The sequence below is a fragment of the Magnolia sinica genome, chromosome 12 (genome assembly GCF_029962835.1).
Source record: "Magnolia sinica isolate HGM2019 chromosome 12, MsV1, whole genome shotgun sequence".
Lineage (NCBI taxonomy): Eukaryota > Viridiplantae > Streptophyta > Magnoliopsida > Magnoliales > Magnoliaceae > Magnolia > Magnolia sinica.
Genome location: NC_080584.1, coordinates 35,663,777 through 35,673,911, shown reverse-complemented (window position 1 = coordinate 35,673,911; position 10,135 = coordinate 35,663,777).

Sequence of the window (10,135 nt, the reverse complement as noted above, 5' to 3'; positions counted from 1 at the left end):
TGAAAGCTTGGATTTTTATAGGCCCTACCATGATGATTGTGTTAGATCCACACCTTATTTCCAGGTTTTAAAATCATTTTATAACAAGAGCTGAAATAGGACACAAATTCCCAGGTTAGGTGGACCACTCAATAGGAAACAGTGGTAATTATACGCCTACTTTTGTAGACATCTTAGGGCCATGGAAGGCTCCGATCAACCTGATATTTGTGGTCTTTTGACCAAATGAACAGGTTAGATTGCAAATAAATGTGACTGGGGCAATGGGGAAGATTCAATGATTTAAATCCCCACTACTTTCTGATGGTGTGGTCCACTTGAGATCTTGATCAGCCTTATTTTTGGGCGATGGCATGGACTGATCTAGAAATATGAATGGACGTGGATCTAACACATACATAGTGGAGGGCCCCACAGAATAACCACTCTTAAAAGATTTTGCCAGAGGAATTCGGTGTACTGTAAAATATAAATATAAATTCGTGTCCATTCGTACCAATATATATATATATATAGAGAGAGAGAGAGAGAGAGAGAGAGAGAGAGAGAGGTTGATGTGACCCCAAAATCTGAACGGTCCATGTGAAACAGCACCTCATGAAACCCCCAAGTGCCATTTTTACTTTGATCCAAAACTTTGGTGGGTCATGAAAAATGAAAAAAGTTTCCTTCCTTGATTTGCATTTCTCTTTGCTGTGGCCCACCAGAATTTTAGATCATGATGAAATTTTATCCCTTGAGGTTTCATCGGATTCCACATTACATGGACCGTTCGGATTAGATACCTATGTCATGTGTGCAAAGGTGCACGTGACTATATATATATATATATATATATATATATATATATATATATATATATATATTAGAAATGGTACTATGAGGTCGAACTCATGGAAGCTTCGTGTGAGGTCGAGCTACGTGGGCCCCATCGTAATGTGCGTCAAACATCTACCCCATTAGTTAGATGCACCATTCTATGGTGGGCTACGGGCTTAAAAATATATTCAATCCATGACTTGTTGGGCCACACCACATACAACAGTTGAGAGGGGTTTCCTTCCCATTAAAACATTTATAATAATTTATTGGGCCCACTGAGCTATGGTTCACAAATCCAGCCCATCCATTGTGTGTGTCTCATTTGGATGAGGGGTCATACCAAGTTTCAGATGCATCCAAAATTCATCTGAGCCCCACCAAGTGCTTTTATATGTTTTAGGCATGTCTTCACATGGTTTTAAATGATACGACCCACCTGAATTCCAGATATGGCTGATTTTTGGGATATCTCATTGTAAGTGCTATGGTTTCTAGTTCCTATGATTGTCAAATTTTGTAGTGCCAAAACCTCTTGAAATCTGTCTTGTATAGCACATCGATATATTCAAGACAGTGCATCTCATATACAAGGACAATGGTCTTTACTTCAAGATCTTCAAATGCAAGATTACTTGTTCATGTTCAAGTACATCATTAAGTGTGAATTCAAGCTTTTAAGCTTCAAAAGTTCAAGTTTTTCAAGGCTTCGTACAACTTAAGAAAAAAATTTTATACTTTGATCCTCAAGCTCAAGCTTTAATATGTCACAAATTCAAGCTTCAGAAGTCTCAAGTTCAAGCCTTTACAAATGACAAGATCTCAAGCGTCATGAACTTCAAAGAACATCTATCAATTGAAGGAAAAGAAGTTTCAATGTTCATACATCATGTATAAGGTACGAATGACCCTAGATTGACCATAGGGTAGGTCATTTTGTATACATAATTTAAATTGGATCACTTTATAAGTGCATAGCCTGTTTCTCGACTTGTCTTGGACTTTTTTTCGACTAGTCCTAGTACTGGCTCGACCAGTCCAAGAATTCCTCGACCAGTCCTAAGGTTGTTACTGATTTTTAGGAATTTTTGTTAAAGCCTCGACCAGTCCTGGATACTACTCGACCGGTCGTGTGAACAATGCTCGACCTGTGCTCGACCAGTCCTGCAGCCTCGACTCAAAGTCCAGCAACTAAAAATGGTTCCACATGACCAGTCGTGGACAAGACTCGACTGGTCGTAGAGGCCACTTGACCGGTCGAGCAGAGCTTACGACCAGTCGTGGAACAGTTTTATCCTATCGCGCTCAAAATTTCAAAAATCTGTTGGTCCTACGACCAGTCGTGCCGACCTCATGACCAGTTGAGAGTGCGATTTCTGCAACTATAAATAGAGCACGAATTTCAGAGTTTTATATTCAATCAAGCTAAATCAATACATCACTCTGAGAGATACGTTAGTGATATTCTTAAGTTATTTAGTGCTCATTTTATATTATCTTTAATTAGCTTTCTTTGCATTTGATTTTATATTCTGCATTCCAATTTTATTTGAAAGAGGAATTGAAGTATTCTCATTTCTTGGAATCAAAATCAAATCAAGGTAGCCCAAGGTGATTTAATTAAAATCAATCTAGACCTTAGAACCATTTCATAAGTGAGTGTGGACATTGAACTTCTACGTTGAACTTCTACTCCGATTTGGTTCTTTCGGGCTGCATCTAAAGGAGAATATCTAAGTATTTTATATTATTGTAAATTTTTATCTTTTAGTTTCATTGAGATTGTGCCAGAAAAATCTCTCTTTTGGTTTGTCTGAGGTAATCTAGAAAACTCAGAGTGTGGGGTTTTTAAATTGTGTAAGCCCACTTGAAAGACACAATTGTGAGGGTTGTAAGTGAACCTTGAAAAACCTATTTTCATAGTGAACGCTAATATCCACTGTGTGAGGATATTAGGAGTGGAGTAGTTGTGTGGCTATTTTTCTAAACTGTTGGTGTACACACAAGCGAACCACTATAATTTCTAGTCTTGTGGATTGATTGTTTATTTCTTTTAGTGGATGTTTGTAATTTTTCTTTTTGCATTTGTGGAGAATGTTGTAATTTCTTTTATGCAAGTGTGTGAATGTTGTAATAGCTTAGATTTCTTTCCTTACTATTTATTTCTTTATTCCTCTGTATCAGTTTAAGTTTTTGATACATAGACCTTTCTAGGAATCAAGTTGTCCTACCATAAACCTTTGATTTTTGGTGTAAGGTTGTCCTTAGAACAACATTTGTATCAATCTCTCAATACTCGTACATTTAAGGTTGTATTTAATTTCAGCATTGTGAGATTATTTATTGCTATCAATATTTATATTTATTTAAATTTCGCTATTAATATTTAATTTGTCATAGTCCTATTCCCCCCAAGGACTTAATAGCTCGCCCTTTTCACTCATAACCTAAAGGGGACCCATCAAATGCACGGTGTTGATGTTCGACACATATCACAGTGGGGCCCACACAGCTCGACCTCATGGCTTATTTTATTTTTGTTTATAAGATCACACATGCTTGTTTGAAGTTAAAATACAATTATCAACTTGATCAGAGCCTTATGTGGTCCCAAGAAGTTATCAACGCTGTTTTTAGTGGTGTAGTCCACTTTAGCTTTGGATCTTCATTTTTTTTTGAACTCGTATCCTAGAATGATTTGAAAACATGGATGAACGGTGTGGATCTAAGAAATACATCATCGTGGAGCCCTGTAACTTTCATACGTCGAAGAAACTCCGTTGCTTGCTGCGCGGGGTCAGTGGAGCAGGGAAGCAGATTTGGTGAGACCCTGGCCTCACCCAAGACAATGAGGCCCTTACCATGGGGCCCACCTTGATGTGTGTATAATCTGTATCCACCTTGTCCATCTGTTTATTATATCATAGATCATTTTAGAGCATTATTCAAAAAATGAAGCAGGTCCAATAATGAAGTAGACCATACCACAGGAAATAGTGGCAATTGACCATTAATGGACCACTAAAGTTTTGGATCAAATAATATGTTTTTTTTTTCCTTTCGTTCAGGATTATGTGATTTTATAGGACGAGGTGGATACAGAATACACACATCAGCACTGTACTGGGTGAGGTCGAGGTCTCACCTAATCTGCTCCCGCGGTTTTTAGAAGAGGAGAAATAAAATTATTTTCGTACTTTAGAAACTAGAACAGAAGTCATTATATAGACTCTGAAGTGATGCATAAGCACCCTTTAGAAAGGGTTAGGTCCGTTGGGTTTAAACCCAACATATACGACCAACCGGAACGGACACATCTCTCTGGTTTAAAATGAAAAGGCGCAAGTGCGAGTTAGCCTCCCCATAGGACCAAATTCACATGCCCCTTGAATGGGGCTCAAGCCCCAAGGCAAAAAGCCTATCTTATATACAAAATGTTTTTCTTTGTTAAATCTGATGTGGGACAAAACCCACAACCTGAAAGCACAAAAAATTTCAAATGTGGAGGGAAACCAAAATATTTGAAATTCAATTTAATATAAATTTTGAAACAAAATACAATAATCCCCCACATGTTTCAAAATAAAAAAATCTTTATTTTTCTTAAACTTGTAGGTTTTAATGTGATGCCCAAGCTTTCCATAGTTGTAGCAATTTCCTTTTTTCTTGAATTGATTGTTTGCATTATTCTTTTTGAGCTTGCATTTATTTGCATAATGTCCAGATTTGCCACAGTTATGACATTTGCCCTTTCCACTAACAGAAAATGGGGAAAAGGCTACAAATAAAAGCTGTAGCTAAAGACATCGTAGCACGTCCGTACAATCGGTACGGTAGCTATAGTAAAGCTATGGCTACAGATTAAATCTGTAGCGATAGAATCAATAGCTACGAATTTAATCCGTAGCCTTAGTATCTGTACTAAAACTACATACAGCTACGCATTATATTTGTAGCTAAAATTAGAACTAGAAGCGTAGCAATAGGCTGAAGTTAGCAACAACTATGGTTTCTAGATAATGTGCTTCGATTAATAACCGTAGTCATTGCCTTTTTTTTAAAAAATAAAAATTAATAATGGTTTCTCTTACCAGTACATTCCTCGATAAAAATTATAATATGGTCTAGGGTTTAGGGTTTATAATATGGTCTCGTCTCTGAATTTTAAATCTGTATATCTAAATTTTAAAATAGATATATAAATAAAAATTGAGAGAAACAGGAGTATAAACCAATCTAAAAAAACTCTAACTTACATTTCTTTCTTGGAATCATAAAGTTCAATCACACATACATAAAATGGTAAAAAGCAAAAGAGCAGAGATTGGACTAGAATCATATAATCCAATCATAAATATATAAATATAATGGTAAAAAAAACATGAAAATGATCCAAAGTCCATAAATTCGAGAATGCCCACAAGACCAAAAAAAAGGTGAATAAAGAAGAGAGAGAGAGAGAGAGAGAGAGAGAGAGAGAGAGAGAGAGAGCAAAGAATCAAGTCAAGAAATTCTATCATGCCCACATCATAAAAGTGGCAAAGAACCGGAGAAGTAAACTAACATTCTATAAAATGCTATAATGGAGCTCATTTGTCACCGAAGTTCAATTCAATCCTCCTTGTGGTACGCATGGAAAACATGCAGGGTCGGCAATGTTGACGTGGATAGGTTATAGGCCAAAAATGACAGTGGTCAAACAAAACTAGGACCTCCAGTTGTGAGTTTTCAAGTTAAATGTGAGTCATTGCTCTCATCATTCCTTCTAAAGGCCATTGATTGGTAGCCTTGGATGGCTACCGCTGTAAGGATGGAGGTACATGGAACTTGGAGGACATAAGCTGCATAAATATCATTTTCTAAGATGAAAGCAGACATTAGATGAAGGCACTTTAAGCCTTTAGGAATACCTGAGTATTAATCTGAGCCACTTTATGGACAACATGAAGAAGGCCAACAATGTCCTGATAACTTGTGAGTTTCGTCATCTCTGTCCTCATCTGATTCAAAAAGGTTTCCCCAAATAGATCCACAAATTATCACAGATACAGTTGGGCTATAGAATAATAACCTGGGATCGCCCTGACAGAGAGCAGAGTATCCACCAAATGCTGACATCTCTTACAGAAGGAAGGTGACAGAACAGATGGAGGGAAAGTAATCATTACAACTGCATTGGTAGATTGTATCATACCCTTGAGAGATCTAATAAAGGAAAGCAAATCCCTATCCTACAATGAAATGCCGACAGAAATTAACTGATCATGGAATTTTGATTATACCATAGAGCGCCCTGACCTTTTTAAAGTACAGTAGATTGCTTTTTAGTGAGTAAAATGACTAAAATGTCATCATCTATTAGGAAAAGGAAAGGAGAAGGAAGATGAATCAAACTCCACTGCGGTCGCTTCAAACGACGACGTTGTAATTATTCTTTCAGCAGATCATGATGTTTGTCTCATGGCTACGAGTCAGGACACCGACTAGGTGATAGACTCGGGAGTTTCGTTTCATGTGACTCCACGCAGGGAATTCTTCATAAGCTACAAGTCAGGTGACTTTAGGACCTTGAAGATGAGAAATTCTGGCTTATCGAAGATTGTAGGAATTGGTGATATTTGTGTAAAGACCGATGTGGGCTGTAAATTGGTTCTCAGGGATGTGAGGCACATTTCAAACCTTCGCCTCAACTTGATGTCGATGGGAAGGTTGGATGATGATGGCTATAAAGGCCGATTTGTTGGTAGGCGCTGGAAGCTCATCAAGGGTTCATTGATCGCGGCCAGAGGAAAGAAGTGTTGCACCCTTTACAAAGCAAGTGTCAATGTGTGCAAGGGTGGGTTGAACGCAGCGGAAGATTCAGCTACTGACATGTGGCACAAGCATCTGGGCCACATGAGTGAGAAAGTGCTTCAACTACTAGCGAGGAAGCGGTTCCTTCCAGACGTGACAGGTATACCCCTCAAAACATGTATTGATTGTTTATCAGGGGAACAACATAGAGTTTCATTTGTTAAAACTGCTTCTACTATTAATAAAGTGCATTAATTAGATTTGATTTATTCTTATGTTTGTGGTCTTATGAGGACAAAAACCTTAGGTGGGGCATTGTATTTTGTCACTTTTATAGATGATGCATCTAGGAGGGTTTGAGTTTATGCTTTGAAATCCAAAGACGAGGTCTTTGGTGTATTTAAATTGTTTCATGTTATGGTCGAAAGAGAGAGAGAGACAGGTAGATCATTGAAGTGCATCTGCACTGATAATGGTGGTGAATACATTGGTGACTTTCATGAGTATTGTAAGTCCCTGGGTATACGGCATGAACATACGGTTCCCAAGACCACCCAGCATAATGGTGTGGCTGAGCGAATGAATCACAATATTGTAGAGAAAATCAGATGCATGTTATCCCATGTAAAGCTGCCCAAGACATTCTGGGGAGAAGCAATGTATACGGCAGTGTATTTGATAAACAGGCCTCCATCAGCCCCGTTGAATGGAGAGGTACTCGAGAAGGTGTGGACTGACAAGATCCATCGTATAGTCATCTCAGGGTGTTTGGATGCAGGCCATCCGTTTACATACCAAAGGGTGAGAGGTCCAAGCTCGATATGAATATCAGACAATGTTTGTTCTTGGGGTACGGTGATGAAATGTTTGGCTACAGATTGTGGGATCTGACTAAGAAGAAGCTCATCAGGAGCAGAGATGTGGTTTTCTTTTAAAACCAAAGTATTGAAGATATTTGTAAGCCGGAAAAGACGCAGCCTAGTTCAGGAGAGCTAGAGGATATAGATCCGGTTATTCCTCCCGTGGTGCCTGATGACGGGGGAGTACAACAAGGTGTAGAGGACGAGAAAGTTCCTACAGAAGATGGACCGAGGGAGCAGCCCCCACCTGATCCACCTGTTGGGCCACAGGTGAAGAAGTCATATAGGGACAGACAGTCGTCCAAAAGGTACTCACCGCATGAGTACATTATTTTTACTGATGGGGGAGAGCTAGAAGATTATTATGAAGCCCTAGCCGACGAGCATAAGGGGGAGTGGTTGAAAGCTGTGCAAGAAAAGATCAAATCCTTGTATAAGAACCACACTTATGATATAGTGAAATTGCCTAAGGGCAAAAAAGCTCTGAGAAACAAGTGGGTGTTCAAAAAGAAGATTGAGCAGAAGAATTCACAAATGAGGTTCAAAGCTAGACTGGTAATGAAAGGGTTCGGTCAGAGAAAATGTATAGACTTCGAGGAGATATTCTCACCAGTGGTGAAGATGACATCCATACGGGTGTTGCTTGGGTTGACGACTAGCATGGATCTAGAGATAGAGCAGTTAGATGTTAAAACTGCCTTTCTCCATGGTGACCTGGAAGAAGAGATCTACATTCACCAACCAGTTGGTGTTCAAAGTCAAAGGCAAAGAGCATATAGTATGTAATCTGAGGAAGAGCTTATATGGACTGAAATAAGCTCCAAGGCAATGGTACAAGAATGGAGTCGGACCACCGTATGTTTACGCACAAGTTCTCAGATGGTGATTTCTTAGTTTTGCTGTTATACGTTAATGACACACTCATTATGGGAAAAGACATCAAGAAGATTCACAGGCTAAAACAGGAGTTGGGCAAGTCGTTTGCGATGAAAGACTTGGGCCCGGCTAAACAGATCTTAGGAATGGAGATAACCCGTGACAAAAGTAGAAGGAAACTTTGGTTGTCATAAGAGTGGTATATTGAGAAAGTCCTAGAGCGGTTCAATATAAATGTAGCGAAGCCGGTTAGTACTCCACTGGATGGTCACTTCAGATTCAGCGACAGATAGTGCCTCAAGACGAAGGCAGTGGTGGATGAGATGCATAAGATATCCCACGCTTCAACAGTAGGAAGTTTGATGTATACTATGGTGTGTACACGCCCAGACATAGCATATGCGGTTGGTGTTGTCAGTCGGTATCTTACAAATCCTGGAAAAGAACGTTAGGCAGCGGTGAAATGGATATTACGGTATCTAAGAAGCTCATCCAGGTTGAGCCTATGCTATGGTGACGAAAAACCTGTGTTAGAGTGCTACACAGATGTAGATATAACAAGTGACATATACTCCAGGAAGTCTACATCGAGGTTCATGTTCACGTTTGCAAGGGGAGCGATCTCTTGGCAGAGCAAGCTACAGAAGGTCGTAGCATTGTCGACGATAGAGGCCGAGTACATTGCGGTCACAGAGGCATGTAAAGAGATGCTTTGGATGAAGAGGTTCCTACAGGAACTTAGCCTGAAGCAGGAGTAGCACGTGGTCTATTATGATAGTCAAAAGTGTTATATACTTGAGCAAGAATCCAAGTCAGCACTCCAAGTCGAAGCACATAGAGATTCGGTATCACTGGATCAGAGATACTTTGGAACAGAAGGTGTTACAACTTGAGAAGGTTCATACGGACGATAATGGGTCAAACATGATGACCAAGGCTTTGCTCAAGGGCAAGTTTGAGGTTCGTAGAAACTTAACTGGTTTGAAGAAGGCGAATTTCTCCTGAGTCGAAAAGGGAAAGATTTGATAGGAATTTTCTCCTCAGGCTCGACCGGTCGAGGGTGGTGCTCGACCAGTCGAGGCCTGACTCGACTCAAAGTCTAGTGACTAATTGTGTTAATTCTTCCGCGGTGCTCGACCGGTCGAGGGTATGCTTGACCGGTTGAGGACCCTGTTCAACTTGTCGAGGTTACATAGATTCATGTCCTGATTTTGTGCAGACTGTGTAAATTTGAGGCGATTTTCACAGAGGTGCGGAAGGGAGTTGCTTAAACTATAAATAGGGGTCCTAGGGTTATTTTAGGGCAATGTAAGAGAGTTTCCTGAAGCTTTGCAAGGGTTTGCTAAAGGGTTTAGGGCTATCAAAGGTGTGTGTGTGTGTGTGAGAGAGAGAAAAAAAAAAGAGAGAGTGGAAGCTTGTGGAAGGGAGGTTCTGCTTGTAGAGGTGATCTACTTCGCAATCAACATCTCAGCGCTTCTACGTCCTCGTGATTGGTGAGATCTCTCTGTTTTCTTTATTCTCTTATTGCTTATCCACTCCTGCGTGAGTGAAGAATGTTTGATTCAAGCGGTGTGTGCTTGTGATCGGTTGTAACGTTTTACTTCATAGTGGATTGTTGCTCTGGACTAAGTCTCATGGTTTTTACCTCTTTGAGAGTTTTCCACGTAAAAATCTCGTGTCGTGTGGTTTATGCTTTGATTTATTTCATTGCTTTATTATCCCATAATTCTGGTGCTTTTGGGAGGCTAGATCCTAAGGTTTTGTGCAACGGTTCCCATCAAATCGAA